This window comes from Camelus ferus, chromosome 25 (assembly GCF_009834535.1).
Source record: "Camelus ferus isolate YT-003-E chromosome 25, BCGSAC_Cfer_1.0, whole genome shotgun sequence".
Classification (NCBI taxonomy): Eukaryota; Metazoa; Chordata; class Mammalia; order Artiodactyla; family Camelidae; genus Camelus; species Camelus ferus.
The window spans coordinates 25,519,561-25,535,434 of record NC_045720.1 but is presented as its reverse complement, the minus strand read 5'-3'; the positions used below and the strand labels follow the sequence as shown (position 1 = coordinate 25,535,434).

The 15,874-nt window shown below is 38.3% G+C and overlaps 1 long non-coding RNA gene across 1 annotated transcript in view; it reads right to left on the bottom strand.

The window, feature by feature from the left end:
* LOC116659717 overlaps positions 1-15,874 on the bottom strand; it is a 108,790-nt gene that overhangs the window by 35,100 nt on the left and 57,816 nt on the right. Inside the window, exon 2 of the long non-coding RNA XR_004315064.1 lies at positions 8,602-8,685. This is a non-coding gene — a long non-coding RNA (uncharacterized LOC116659717). The remainder of the gene's footprint in view (positions 1-8,601; positions 8,686-15,874) is intronic.

The following is a 15,874-nucleotide window of genomic DNA, read 5'->3' as shown; positions in this document are numbered from 1 at the left end:
ATCAGTAATATCATCTTTCTCCTTATCAAGTTCTATTAAGCATCAGTCTGTTTCTGAGCTCTCTAATCTTTTGAGTGATCTATTCCAATGGCCAATTGGTCTCTCCTTGAATTAATATCACCCTGTATTCACTGGCATACTTTTCTTTATTGAAGCTTGGTATCTGGTAGCACAGATTTTCCCACCTTATTTCTTCATCAGTTATGCTTTACCCATTGTTGAGCCTTTGCTTTTTCAAGTTTTAGAATTAATTTGTTTCCTCCAAAACCCTGTAAAATGTTGATTAAATATATAGTGAGACTTAAGGACAACTGACATTTTTATGATATTGAGTAATCTTCCCATCCATGAAAATGGTATATTTCTTTTTATATTTGTTTTAAAAATAGCTTTTAATAAAATTAAGCATCTTTCTTCCTTAGCTTTTTGCACATATTTTGTATGTATTTTTATATATATTTAAATTATGCTTTATAAATTTGTAGCCGGTACATATTAACACATTAATTTTAAATATTGTTATTCAGGCACTTTGATAAACACTAATTCTAATATTTTGTTGGTAGATTCTTTGGGTTTCTATGTAGATAATATTGTCTGTTAACAGTGCTATTTTTGTTTTAACTCCTGTCTTACAAACTAGATAGGCCCACTGGTAGATGTAGCTACAAGCACCAGAAATGTAGGTATTATGAGCAACTGAACTTTTAATTTTAAATAATAATTTGTGGCTAGTAGATACTGTATTGGACTGTGTAGATCTAGTATTTTTGTTATTTTTTAACATGTTATTCATCATTTATTATTTTTATATTATTTCTTTTTAGATTAATGTACACATTTAAAAGTTTCTTTAATCAATGTCTCTCCTTGTATTTCCTGATCTAGAATCTTTCCTCCTTTAAGTGCATCATTTAGAATGAACATCATTAGCAAAGGTCTCTTAGTGGTAAACTCTGGTTTTTGTTTGTTTTTGTAAAGTCTTAATTTTAATAATGATCTTGAGAAAGACTTTTTATAACAACACAATTTAGGTTGATAAATTATGTCTCTCAGTATTTTGAAGATACTTCTTTAAGAACATTTGACTTCCATTGAAGCTTCAATTCAGAAATCTATTAGACTAAGTTTTTTCTACAAGTGTTCCATTTTTTCCTCTGGCTGCCTTTCAGATACTTCCTTTGCTGATGTTCTCAAGTTTAATATGTTTTACATATAGATTTTTCTGTGATTATTATGCTTCTGTCATAATTCTCATAAGGCTCTCATGTTCATAAGACTCAGCAATTCTCAGCCTCATTTTCAGTCATTCCATTATTGCCCCTCTGTATTATTTTTTCAAGGACTACAATTAAATGTATGTTTGCCCTTCTTGTGTTTATTCTATCTTCAGTGATTCTTAGCCTTTCTTTTATATTTTCATGCCCTAATCTTTCAAATGAAAATTCTTCAGTTCATTGTCTCTTTAGCTTTGTCTAATGTTATTTAATTAGCCAGTGAGCTTTTAATTTCAATAACTATTTTTTATTCAGAACACTTCTACTTTTTCCTTTTACAATCTCCTTGGTCATTTTTAATAATCTCTTGTTTCTTACTGATTTTTACTGTTTCTTAAAAATTTTTTAGACATTTCAGAATATCATTTTACATTTTTTCCCATATTCTAATGTCTCTAGCTTTGACAGTTTTGTTGTTTTTTGTATGACTCTCATTCATGGCAGACTCTTTCATTTATTGTTTAGTGGTTTATTTAAAATTGGAAATTTTCTTTTAATTGTAGGCTAGGTTTCTACCCCAGATTTGCATTTGCTTCACTGATGCCACTGGCACGTATATCCACAACCACTTTAGCTCCTATGAAGTATCCTGCATCAACGTCCGGCATCCTTAGCTTGCAGGACATCCCAGGTCTCCTGAGCCCAGGCTGCTGTTAGAATTGGGGACCTTTAACTTCTGTATTTGTTCACTGGCACTGTTCAGGGTTTAGCTCACTGTTCTTTTTATTCTTCCCTTGCATATCTTTTCTTTATCTTAATATTTAGGGCTCTTCAATGTTTTTTTTTTTCCTGAGCTCAACTCATTATAAAACAAGTATGTTGTAGTTGTGCAGGATCAACTTGCATTGCCATAGGCGGACCATTTGGAACATCTATCATTTTGCTAACTCAAAAGCCAGTGCCTAACTTTTATTTGATGGCATATGGGCTTCTTCTAGAGCCCTACAGAATTTCTGGATTGGAGACTGCATTTATAGAGCTTTGAGCAGTGAGATTAAATTGATTGACTTGATTTTCCCTAATTCCAGACTTTTTTGAGCTTCATAAAAATCCAATTATGTTATCAGATAATTAAACTGATCATTTTAATAAAATATGGACAGAAAAAAATACTAAATCCATATTTGAAAAGCAGACGTAGGTTTCACATTTATGGTCCTCCTTGGAAAAAGTTTCCAAGAAGGCTGTAGATACATTAACTTTTTCTCAAATGTATCCTTCTGATCCATACTGTCTAAAACTGCAGAGAAAGGCAAGAGGAAAGAGTACTGAATTTGGGGTCAGAGAAATGACTGTAATCTCAGTGTAGACACTAAGCATATGATTTTTCAACAAAGTAATTAATGTCTATGAGCCTGTATTGCCTCATTTGTATAATGAAGAAATTTTGATTTCTCACTGTTATCCTAAGAATTAAATCAAACAAAATAGTACATGTGCAATTACCCGTGATAATGTCCAGTAAAAGAGAGCAGAATATGCCACCCTCAAATATTTTTCTTTTTCTTAAAAATAACCAGCTCAGGATAATTTTTTATGCCATAGACAGCAGACACAGGAGAAGCTCTGAAAATTATGTAGAAGTTGACTCTTTTATAAGAGACATGCACACTTCTAAGGGAAATCTCCGTTTATAAGTGTCTCCCCTTCTGTACTGGGAAGAGAAGGATCACTAAATCTCTAGATGATACTCTTATCAATGGAGAAGGCAAGTATACCCCTGTTTATTTTGCTTTGCTTGATAACCTTACATAACTGTCTTATCTCTCCCTTTCCCAACATCTTCTTTTGTCTTTATCTGGAGCTGGTATGTAAGGTGTGGCTTGGGACATTTGGGGGGAGGTTCTCAGTTTTCCATGGTATCTCCCAGGTATACATGTTATTAAACTGCTATGTGTTTTTCTCCTGCCTTTTAGTATAAGGGGTCTCAACCCAGAACCTAGATTAGAGGGAAAATTATTTTTCCTCCCCATCAAGGACCCCTGAGACACCATAGCACTCCAGAGCCTGCAGCTGGGATCCTGGAAGATGAGTTGAAGCTGGTGGCAAAAAGTAAGAATTCTTACCAAAAAGCTGTCTCAACTCTCTCTATGCCCAACTGAGAAATACAGGTAAAACTTTCTTGTCCTTTCTTTTCCAAATTTAGATTAGCATGAAAAACATTTGGGAGAACTAGCTTCTTGGCAGCTGGTAAAGATTTTTGTTATGAATGCTCTCGTTTTCTATTTCTCTCTTCCCTCCCAGAAATGGTCATTGTTTTGCCTCTGTCTTTTGTGTCCTTTATTATAAGGAGGAGAACTATGGGTAAGATAAAGATTTCCTTTTGTCTTGAGAGCTTAGCTTTGTGGCCAGTGAGGATATTTCTCTGTCAGCCATAACTGGCTGAGGGCCCATGACTTGAAATGACAAGCAACTTTCTCTTTGTCCAATGGAGCCGGCTCACAGGGAATTTGTCTTAGAGGCTCCTGGTCCTTAAAGGGCCTTTGTCGTTTCAACCTGTATTGTCTGTTTTCACTAACACCATTCTTAGCACCTTACCAATGAAGGTCTTTGCTTTTTTAGGCTAAATCTGGGAGTGAACATTTTGGATCATGGGGGCTGCACCTTCTGCAATTCCTTTTTTTTTTGGTCCATTGTTAAGCCATTAAAAGCTTATTGGTTTGCGTCACTATTGAGATACATATAACATTGAAGATCCTACTTGTCATTGGCCAGATGATGAATCTTTTGAATTGGAAAAACTTTTATATTGGAAAACATTTTTAAACAACTGTCTTAACACTGAAAAGAAGACACAAAGGAATATGGCATCTAACCTTGGGGATTTTATGTTATTTTGTTAAGGAAACCCCTATTTTTTTTGTTGTTTTTTTTTTAAAAACTTCCAGCTTCAAAAGATCCTACCAAAGGCATAGAAAAATTGGAAAGATCCATGAACTTTCACATTTCCACTTACATGGAACTTAACTGGCTGCTAAGGTATGTTCTTTCACAGAAAAGCCAGATGGCTGCCTGGGGAAAACTCCCCTCACCAAGGTAACAGAGGAACAGAATTTCTCCCAGGCCCTCTTACCAGTGATCAGGAAATGGCTCAGCTGGAGGTTGATGTTAAGGAGCTGATAGGAGCGATAGTAGAGCTTTTTCATCCTAAGGTGAATTGGTTGAGGTTGAATTGTACACTCAGGAAGAAAGGTAAGCACATACACAGCCTTCACAAAGGAAGCTCCTGAACACAGGAGTCTTGGTTTCCATCTTTGTTTATATAATTCAGGCCACAATCCAATTCCTTGAGGACTTAGAAGCAATTGTCAGTTTTAAAAATCTTTACAAAACCAGAAATGCATCTCTAGAAGCAATTCAAAGTCCACCTATCCTTAACAATCCCCCACATTTTCCCTATTGATCTCAAAATGCTTGCAGATACTGTAAAATATTAGGACACTGGAAACAGAATTGTCCTGTACTTGAGAAAAAGAGGGAAAACTGTAATTACACTAGTCCTCTAGTAACAGGTAGACACTCCAAAAATTTCACCTTGAAGAAACTTTGAAATGCAAACTTAAGGAACTCATTCTCATCAAGAGGGGAAAAAAGGAGCTATTCAGAAATTGGGCAAATAAAAAAATCTAATGTCTTCACAAATATTAGTTTAAAAAAAAAAAGCCTTTGTCATCTAAGCAGGTAAACTTATTCCATCTGCTGGAAACCTAATTTGGACCCAACTTTCTTTTTTTTTTTTTTTTTTTTCAATAAACTAGTGAGTTTTGTATGGTACCTGACTCAATGGCTAAAATTTGAGAATGAAAGCTATACTATTTCTGTTTGTATCTGCCTATGTGATTACATATGTATGTTGTAGATACGGTATTTTTCTATATATTTGTAAAAACTATTTGGTTGGCTTGAAGGATAACGCTGGATGGATCGAGTATTCCAAAACTCACAGAAATAGAGAAACTAATGTTTTTCAAGTACCAATAATCTTTGGTAAATTAAAGTGAGTTAAAGTTTGTTGGTTTAATTAATATAGACATGCAACTTTTGAACCCTTAAAGTTTTCCTGAATTGCATGATATATATTTATTGAATATCTAGATCATTTCTAAATAACATAAAATTTTGAGCATTTCTCTGTAATAGTAAAAAAAAAAGTAGATAAACCAAAGTTACTCAGGTCTATTAATAAACATGTCTCACACCATACTGAAAAATTATACTTAAATTGAAATGTATTCATAGACTTACCAATCTAAATGCTGTTGTAACAGACCGTTCACAGTTGCTTACTTCTGAGTTTTCACTAGAAATTAAGGTTTCTAGGGGTTAAGAATTCTAATTAATATATGTAAGTAAAACTACTAACAGTAGTAAGAGAAACTCTTCCATCTCTGTATACAGGGAGAGTGGGGTCTGTTTTTGGGGTGACAGAGTGTGAGATAGATATGGAGATGCATTTTTGTTAAGGGAAATGAAAGTAATTTTGTCCTGAAGAACAACTGGCTATTTCAGAATGGAAAAGACAAGAATGAAGAACAATAGAAAAGGGTAGGAAAATTTGGGAAGAGAGAATCTTACCTTGTATGGTTAAGCTGGCTAAGATTATTATAAGGATTTTTAAAATAAGCTTTAATATCAATATTGTACTTATATAAAATTTCATCTGCTAAAAGCACAAAATGTACTTACCAGGTGCAGAAAGCTCAGGCTATCTTTATTAAATATGTAATTGCTTGCAGGATATAGGTCTAACTTTGGGACCTCACCTGCAAGTCTGCCTCCTGAAATGAGACACGCTTGTTTAACTGAACTGATCTAGTTCAAGGCTGCTTCAGTGAGATAATGGAGCATTCCTTCAACTCAGCTTCTGTACGATGAAAACTTCTTGCAGACATTTTCAACAGCAGGACTAGAGGTTAACAGAATATGCCACTCCAAAGTGTGCCTCCCTGGCACATAGATTATCTTGAGCTGGTTATTTTTAAGAAAAGGCAGGCACAGACAAGCTCTGAAAACCAGTAGAAGCTACCCTTTTGTAAGAGACAGTCACATTTCTAAAGGAAATCTCCTTTTATAAGGGAGGTCTCCTCCTCTGTACCAGGAAGAGAAAAATGACTAAATCTTTAGAAATTTTTTAATCAATGGCAATGGTAACAATTGAAATCCACATAATTACCATACCCTTTACTGAGTTTTGCCACATAACTGGCTCCCTTGCTCGACCCCCATCTTCTTTTGTCTTTAGTTAGAGATGGTATTTAAGGTGGTGGCTGTAGCCATTTTGGGGAGTTACTCAGATTTCCTGGGTGTTTCCCAGGTATGCACATTATTAACTTAACTTCTGTTTTTTCCTCATTAATCTGTCTTTTATTACAGGAGGGGTCTCAGCCAAGACCTGGGAAGGGTAGAAGAAAACTTATTTTTCCTCCCCTATATGAGCACATAGTGGACAGTTGGTCAGTATTTTTTTTTTCCCCTTCTCTTAAAATCTTTGGGCTAATGTGATTAAATGTATGATTTCCGAAAATACATCTTGAATTTCCCTTCTCAGTCACTTCTAGAGCAGATCTATCAGCCTTATCTCTGTACTTGAGAGTTAATTAAAAAAAAAAAAAAATAGAGCAGGGTCTAACTCCTACCTATACAAATTAAGTTACTTTCAAGATATGGGAATTTAGGTCTGATTGTACTTAAAAATGTGAACAATGCTTATGTAACTTTAGTTAGGCAACATCTGGAGCTGATTTCCTAACTTTGATTAACAGAACCAGCCTGATGAATCCCAGATGTTCAAACATGGCTGTGTTTCTTAGACTTAGTGGATTATGCGAGTGAGCACATGGAAGGAAGGGAAACATTTACAAGAACTAGGTGTCAAAGTGGCCAAGGGGGTATTTGGGTGTTGGCTTCGTTCTGGGGGTGGGGGGCGTCTTTCTAAATGAACATTGCTTTTAAAGTTGTATGCATGTTATTAAGACAAAGGTCCAACCTTTGATGACCACAATAGTACATCATTATAATGTGACTCTTATTTATTCCTGCATAAGTGTATTTTTGAACATCTAAAGTCCTGTGGTTAGAAAGATAAAAAATAAACATTCCCTGTCTTTGAGTCGCTCAGTTTAGAGAAGGGGTCAGGCATGTGAACAGTAATTATGATCAATTATAACTGTTGTATATTGAAGAGCCAAATATAGAAAGTAACTAGGTCTTCCAGGGACGATAGGATGGTTTCAAAGAGAAGGAGACCTAGGCTCAAGATTTCTATACATTACTTCCATCAACTGCATTGAGCTGTGCTAATATTATACAGCTTCCATATATAATTGTATGTGCCCTAGACCATGGGACCATTTACATGTCAAAAAGATACAGTAATTTCTGAAATTGTACAGCTAAAGTATTTTGATAATCCAATCCAGTGTCATAGATAATCGTATGGACTTCCCAACATTTGGTAAAGCTTTTGGAAAAACAAATATTTTTAGTCTTTCTTTCCCACAAATTGTGCTTTTAAGTGAAGAAATGCCTTTGCCTTTTGTGACCTTTTCCTTACTCTCATGCCCCATGTTGTGGACAGAAAATCAGAAATGTTTTTAGTTCAGAATTACTGTAGACGTCTTTGGGGGGAAAGGTGGAGTTGTTTTTGTGACATACTGTAGTTCTTGTAAAACCAGCTTCATTGTTCTTCCCAAGGAAATATCAGCTCTGAGTGAAAAACAAAGTGTGCACCCAAAGGAGAGGAACCCCAAATGCCCTCTTGACAGCAATTTTGGGAAAAAATAAAAATTCATTGTTAACAGTGCACTTTCAGAGGCAGAGAGGGATTAAGTACAAAATAATTACCTGATGGCAAGAATAAAAAGGCTAACTCATTCTTATGCAAGGGTTTTCAGTGAAAACTGAGGGCCCCATCAGGCTCAAATGAACTTCAACTCGTTTATCCGGCTATCACTAGCAACTTCTTGCTTTTGTTTTATATTCCATGTCTCAGTATCTCCTTCTCTGACACCGATCAAATCTAAACTTTACTCCTGTAAATTAACAGATATTGGCCACTTTGACAAATACACCAGAAAACCCATACCAGTAGAGCTGGGCTGTTTCTTCTTCTTGGACAATCTCCTCAACCTTCAACCCTTCACCCAGAAAATGCCTACTTCCCTTTCACAACCTGGGATAGACCTCAGATCCCTAGAAAGGACCTCCCCAGTCCTTCTAGGCTTGGTAAAATCCACTTGCTGCATTTGCTACAAATGCCCGTATTACCCTATTTTGTGTTCCTCACCACACCTGTAATTGCATGCTCGGTGTCCGTCTGTCTTACCTGATTTTAAGTTCTAGGAGAGCAGCAACTTGTGTCTGTATTTATCATTTTAGCCTCAGCTCATCACATTCATGAAGCAGATACCTGTTGAAAAGAAAACATTCAAAATCTTTATCACTATAATACTTTAGGTGCTTACATTATCTCTCTAGAAGGTATGTCTTACTTTTGACACACTGTTCTCTATATCTATATCTAGACCAACTTTCTCCTTAAGTGTGGACCTTCAGGTCTCAGCTGAAACCTCACATCTTCATGAAAATCTGATCTCACCAATCTAAATGAATGGGATTTGTTTTCTACCTTGTCTGGTTTCTTCATGGTGCTCATCAAGAGTTATAGTTAGCTATTAAATAAGAAAAAATTCAGTACGTAAGTTGAGGGCAGGACTGTGTTACCCAGTGCCTAGCCAGGTGTTGAACAGACAGGCAGATGCTTATTTTTTTGTTTTAAATGGAATGAGTAGAAGTTACATATGTGAATTTGGTGACTATCTCCCTAGCACAGGGGTGCTGGCTTTTCATCACTATTATTCTATATCTAGCAGGCTTCTTTACATATATTAGGAGTTCATACTTTTTTATTAACTGAATGTATAAATGTTTTGGTCATCCAAAGAACTTTTAGTGTCTATTATATAAAACTTGTCATTTATCTATAAACTCTTGATCTATTAGGTATGCAATTCGTCTTGGATTTTTTTCTAAGACATCAATTACCAAAATATAACTAATATTACCAAGATATAACTATATACCTTTTACTCAGTGAGTATTAACACCTGGTGAGCAAGGTGCTATTGACCCCTCTGAACAAGACAGAGACCGTCTACTTAAGCAGTTTCATTATTGTAACTGGGGTGGCCCTTGTGTCAACATTTCAGGGGTGTTACTATTGGGTTCCAATCCATCAGGGAATAATATGATTGACATCTCTTTCCTTACGCATTAGGAGTAGCAGCAAGTCCAAAATAATTCCCTTCCCAGAGATCCCCTGGGGCGAAACACTCAGAATCAGACTCTGAGTATCAACCTGGTGAATGGATTAGGGACTCAGGCAGTTCTGGTGTGCAGAGCCTGAGGTCCCCAGGGATCCATTCTCTCCTGAAGCTCCTGGGGAGGGTCACCAGGGACTTGGAGCCCAGGGGCTAAGCAGGGTGCTCTGTCGAGGGCACTTTCAGGGGCATTGGGATGCTGCCTCTTTATAACCATTCCTACTTTTCACTGGCACAGTCACTTTGCAGGACAGTGTAGGGGAAGAAATGTTCTCTCTCTACCCTTCTGGTTGGGACCTCACCCTCGCAATAAAATACAGAAATAGGAGAAAAACAAACAAGTTTAGGAACACTGTGGATGGAAGAATCAGTAAACAGTGGATTGAGAAAGAAAGGGAAAATTTTATTTGAGCCAATCTGAGGATTATAACCCAGGAGAGAGGCTTTCAGAAAGCTCGGAGGAGTATTCTGCCCATTAGACGTCAAAGCACGGTTATAAAGTTTCTGAGACAAAGGGTTATACTTCAAATGATGTATTATTGGTGGTTTACACAATCCAGATCGAGATGTACAAAGACACAGGTAGTGGGTCAGGACTCATCCTGGCCCCTTACAAGATTCAGAAGGAAGATTAGCTCCTAAGGAGTTGTGACCTTTGATGAGAGTAAGAAGGAAGGTTATCTCCTAAGGAGTCTGGGTGATAATGCTGATGCACAGCACACACCAAGGGGGAGGGGCGAGGCCCAGACAGTCAAGGAAAAATTTTATGTTTCAATTTTTCTCATCTTGCCCTAAAATATGGGTTGTATTCCATCCACATGTGTACCTCCTGTACACATGGGCGATACCCTGAAAAGCTAAGTAAGTAAAACTACCTGAACTGGCCCCAAGCTGCCCTTAAATACCAGCTCCAGCAAAAGTCAATTTGGAGGGGATCCCAGTTCTGGGGGTGACCAGGGTAAGGTTTGATTTGCAGGTTTAAGTTGCCTTCTCCAAGGATAAGTTTCTGGAAATTGGGAGTCATTCTTCTCTTCCTGGGACAGAGGGAGACACCCTTACACACAGAAATTTCCTTTCCTTTCCAAATGTAAATGTCCCTTACAAAAGGGTAACTTCTATTCTGTTTTCAAAGATTCTCCAGTGTCTTCTGTTTCTCAAAAATAATCCTCTAAATATGATCCTTATGCCAAAGAGTTATTTGGGTTGGCAGATTCTGCTCCCCCTCAACAGCTCCAGAGGGGGCGCCAGGAGTGGGATGAGCATCTGCCAGCTGGTGGGCTCAGAGGCAACTCTCCCAATCCTGGGGCTGCCCTTAGTTTAAACTAAGGAATACAAAAAGCTTTGTTCTGCTTTCTTTCCAGGGACAATCAGGGCCACCCAGTCACATCCATCTTAATAAAGTAAAGCAACCTTTAGTGGTTCCACGTGCCTTTCTCTCCTACAGGTAGGAATGATGAGCTGGTGATTACAGAGTGCACCCCACCACCCTGCCTCGTCTAAAAGACGTAGATCTCATTTTTTTTTTTTTCCTTTTAAAGCATCTTTCTCGCTGGAGCAGAAAGAGAGAAGTTCCTGAGTTTAATCTATGTTAGGAAAATCCAAATCTAGTAATATTGGACAAGATGAAAGGTTTTCAGATACAAGGTAATGAATGATTAATGCTGAAGGGTACCAGAATGTACCACCCCAAATACACTTCTTTGGCATATGGATTATTTTGAACTGAATGTCATTGAGGACCCACAGAGGCAGGAAAAGCTCTAAAAACAGAGCACAAGTTTTCCTTTTGTAAAGCAAATTTACATTTAAAAAGGAAATTTTTCTTTGTAAAGGACTCAACAATTCTTATCAATAGAGAAAGCACTTCTTAAATATGCATAACAAACTTTTTTTAACCATACTTCCCCTGGTCACACCCCCTTAATTGCCCCCTTTGCTCCAAAGCCCCAAACTCCTTTACCTCTGTGTAGCTTGAGATAAACCCGACTTCTCATCACCCCTTTGAGTTACTCTATGTTAGGTGCTCCCAGGGTACATTTGTGATACAAATAAAAAACTTTTCTCTGGTTAAACTCTCTCTGGCCAGTATAATTTACTGGGCCCCACACTGGAGAATCTCAGATGGGTAGAGGAAATTAATTTTTTCTTCCCCTACAATCCCACACTTAGTAGCATGCATAAATAACATGTGACATGAGTTCATGGGTTTGGTAAAATCACATTTCCTTGCAGGAACCCGGACGATTATTGGAGAAATGGCCTTGGAAGTCCCCCTTGAACTTCTGGCAGGTGGAAGAGAACATCAACTGAATGTAATCATTACAGTCAAAAGTACAGTGGGGAGAAAGCATAGGACATGCCTGGGGGCGGAGAGAGGACTGGAAAGTCAGTCAGTGCTAAGGACAGCTTGTGGACATCTTTGACTGGCAAACCAAGGGGACTTCGGTTAGCTGGGCTAGGGGATGTGTGGAGAAGTGACATTAAAACATTCTGGGAGAGAAGTCAATGAGATTTAAAGCAGAAGCAGTGGGAAAGGAGAGAAGACAGATGGCCTGGATTGAAAGAGGTCCAGTGATTAATGGTGCTGGATGTAAGGAGAGCGCAAAGAAGCTACCAGTTCCTGGTGGAACAATCAGCTGGCGTCAGAGCAGGGCTCAGCCCAGAGCCTCAGGCTCTTGCTCTGCCCCAAGGATCAGTAGTGTTGTGGCGGTGGTTGTTGTTTTAACACTTTTGCCTTAAAATTTTGAGAATTTTCAGAGTTAGAACATTACTTACATAAAACTGCTTTACCCACTCAGGGATCTTCTATGAGCTTTCCTTTTTGCCAGGTGCAAGGCTTTTTGCCCAACAGGCAAGAATTTCCTTGAGGCATCTATCCTGCAGAATCATTTGTCCACCCTTTTATCAATGAGGGACTTCCTAGCTCTTGACATGCAACAGTTGTTATAACTTCCTAAGTAGGTTTCATATACTCTTCCTCATTATATCCTGATCACAGAATCATGAGAAAGGCGTTGAGGCTCTTTTATAGGTAAGAAGCAGTGCACTTTGTTTAGCTGCCATTGAGCTTACCTGGGAAACTGGGAACAGTTAAAAGCCACCCATGCGCAGCTGCAGCAGACGCATGAATGTGGAGACAGCTGTATTTTTAAAGATCCATCAGCGTGCTGTGTCAGAGTCTGGGAATAAGTACCTTTTCAGGCAATTACCAGCTGCATGATCTTGGGCAAATTACCCAGCTTCTCTACACTTTAGTCTCCCTCATCTATATAATGGGGTTATAGTGAACAGTCTCACTGAGTGGGGAAAAAAACATGCTAGGATCAGTAACAGCCCACAAGCTGCATTTCTTGTTTACTAAGTACCAAACATTCACTAAGAGTTCTACAAGCAAAATAGCCCTGGGGTAGGTACTAGCTCTATTTCCATTTTAAAGATGAAAACCTGAAGGCCTTTGAAATGCTGATTTGTCTAGATTATAACCATAGCAAAGTGCCAAATGAGGATTTAAATCTGTATTGGTTAATATTAAACTGATGCTTTTAAATCATTATTCTATACCATCATTGTATCTATGTAAAGTACTTAACATCCAGAATGCAGTAAGTAAGTACTGAATATGTAATATTATTATGATTCTTTTTAGTCTTAAATTACAACTTCAGTGGTACAAATATATGTAGTCTGCAAACTAAATGTTTGATAGATCTAAAGTTCAAGTAAAAATGTCAAGCAGGGTAGAATCAGATGAAAGCACCAGATTTTAGAGAATTAATATAGTACTAAGATAAAAAATGGATTTTAGAATGAACTGGGGTTCAAAGAGGAAAGTGATAAGACTTGAAAACAGCACAGATGCAGGGAGGGAAGGAGCGCCATCGCTCGCGCAGCATTTTTGCCATCTCCCCCCAATGAACCAGGGAAGCAATGGCTGCAGGAGACCCACCTTCAGACCTGGAGTCCGTACTCCAGGCAGCCTGTGCTTGGACCACCCCCAGGAGAGTCTATCTTATTGCAGATGGTTTAACGGGGCAGTATGAATTGCACATGAAATTTGTTGGCCACAGGTACCCTGGTAGGAGGCCAGGGTAGAAGTCCTGGAAGGAAAATGGTAGAGATTCTTGCTTAAAATGGCTAACCCAGGTTCTGTGGGATTAAAGCTCTCCCCAGCACACGGGCCTGTGAATCAGGCAGTGGCTGGAGGGAATCAGTGGGCTGGAGCCACCAGCATGCCGGAGAGAAACCTCAGCTTGTGAAAGGATGAAGCGCTTGTTTCTACCTGGAAGAAGTTGAAGTCACTGGCCAAAAGGTCTCCTGCGGACTTCAGCTTGATGTCAATAAGCAACACAGGGTTCCACTTGAGGTTGGCCTCCAGGAGGGGAGATTTTATAGCACCTCAGTGAGATTGCTGATGTTGAGGGCCAGTAACCAGGTTCTTACTGCCAGCATAGTTCAATATTAATGCCTCAGTCCCAGATTCCTAATCTGTTCAAACACCTGCATGGGACCATATTAAGCTGGACCCATCCCTATCACCCTTGTAGCTTGCTGACATCTCCTGAAGTGTCTGGAGCTCAGGGTTTTCCCCAGAGAACATCATACTTTTGAGTCAAACAATAAGACAGTTGTACTATACCTGCCTATCTTGGGCTGACCGAGGTAAACCTTCCTACAGAAAAATGGCACCAGATGAAGACTGAACTTTGTGAAACATGGTTAGTCATTCCTAAAAGTATAGCTGAATCCACATTTAAAGAGTTTATAGCCTACACTATGCTTTTTCAAGATGGTTTTTAAAATAATGAAAATTAAATTAACCAGAAGATTGAAAATCTGTCTATACACAAACAAGGTTGATTTGCATGGTGAAACGATTATGCTTTTGTTTCACTGAACTGACCAAGAATTTGATTGATTTAACTGAATGAGCCAGTTATTTTTGTGCTATGTTGGCTGTAGAAACCATGCATGTGGTCTGTAGACATTAAGCCATGCTGGCACAAATAAGCAAAGACTATGGAGTTCACCTTTTGTGTGTTTTAGTCAGTATTGTCCATGTTCAGAACTTGAAGCGGAACACAGAATCCCTCATGCTGAATTTCAGTTAAAAACTCAGATTCTTTTAAATGATTTGTATGGATAATCTAACATGGTTAACTTTATACAAGGGGCATTTTATCTTTTTGTGTCTTCTCCCACCTCCTTGCATTCCAATAACAAGTATCTTTACTTTCTTTCGATGCTACTTCAAATAATCAGTTTGAGCTGTGGAAAATACTGGGGAGTCTTACCTCAAAAGAAGAATTTTGGCAAGTTTTGAGTGAAAACACAATTATAATCGAAACCACTATGCATACCTCTACCGCTGAGAGCAGACCTCATGTTTTTACAGTCACCCAGCGCTAATGCAGCAGGAGGGCCCTGTCCTAGATTCTTTGTGGCTCCAGACTACTTTATTTCCTTTCTTCTCACCGTAGGAGAATGTTTCCTTTTTCTTTGCGTCTTAGGGCCTATGAGACATCATTAGCCCTTCTGGCTCTGTATCTTGCTATTTATCTTTTTTGCTTTCTTCTGTTTCATATTTCATAGTTTACTATTTCTGCTTCTGTGTGAACAAGGCTGGATTCACTATTAAACTAAAACTGGAGAGAACAGCTCATTATTACCACTTCTCAATACCTGTTATGTGCCAGGGGCTAGATAGGTGCTTTGCATACTTTATTTCTAATAAAACAACCCCATGAGCAAGGTCAATAGTCACATTTTACAGTTGTGGAAACTGACACTCAGAGACCAAGGAAAAGCTTGGTCATGCAGCCAGTAAGGGACAAAACTGATGGAAGACCTCAGGGCTATTGCCTTCCAAAGACTATACTCTGAATCTGTTCACCTGGCCTCGCTTAGCCTGGGTCGCCTTCCCAGGCCAGTGTCCAGTGATGGCTGTGGGACTGATCTTTATCTAAGGGTTACATGTCTTCTTTAATTTTGCAGTATTTCTTTTGCCATCCTGTCCGGAAACTCTAAAGGAAAACCCACTACACTGTGCAGTCCTTTCTAACTTTGCATCTTGCTACACTTCTTATCAGCATGATTGCTCAGTTATCATCCATCCACCAAGTGATGGAGGCTACAACAAAGTTTAAACTTCAGTGGCTGAGTTTCTTGGAAATGCTTTCAAACATATAATTGGAGCTTTCTGACATACCCTTTTCTAAACTGTTCTCGCTGAGGCAGTATCAGTCAGAATACAGCTAAAAGTAACAAAATTTAGCTGTGTGA